Here is a 651-nt window from a genome sequence, read left to right on the forward strand (position 1 = left end):
GTTCAGTTGTCATTCATTGTGACAACATGAGCAGCATACAGTTAGCTAGGAATCCAGTGTTCCATGCTAGGACAAAACACATTGAGGTGCACTATCACTTTGTGAGAGAGAAGGTACTTGTAGGAGAGATTGACTTGATATATGTCAGCACACAGGATCAGATAGCTGACATTTTCACAAAGGCATTGGGTGCAAAGAAGCTTCGAAAGTTCTGAAGCTCACTTGGAGTTGCAGAGATAGAATTGAGCTTGAGGGGGAGTGTTGAGATGGCAAGCTCAGCATGTGCGAACATTGATGATGGACCACTTGGCTAGATGGGTCCGCATGTCTACACTTAGCATGTTGGTGGTCATTATGACACTCACATGGCCATTGACTTATCACTTATTATATTTAGTTTGTTATACCTACCTATAGCTGGCAAAGAGATAGCGCTAGTCGATTAGTGTAGTTAGTTATGCACTGTTTGACTTAGAAGGCCACTTTCCTTTATGTTATATCTTATCTATACTTTGTATACATTGCATAGTGTGTGGAAGAAGAAGAAAAATCAGCAGAAAACGTTTTGGCCTCCATCTCTCTTCTTATGTTCTTGCGTGAGCTTCCTCTTGTGTATACAGTGTGTGTTTGGCGCAATAGCTCAAGCAAAGT

The sequence above is a fragment of the Lygodium microphyllum genome, unplaced genomic scaffold (genome assembly GCF_053477565.2).
Source record: "Lygodium microphyllum isolate KBCC unplaced genomic scaffold, Lygodium_microphyllum_v1.1.10 scaffold_320, whole genome shotgun sequence".
In the NCBI taxonomy this organism is placed as follows: Eukaryota; Viridiplantae; Streptophyta; class Polypodiopsida; order Schizaeales; family Lygodiaceae; genus Lygodium; species Lygodium microphyllum.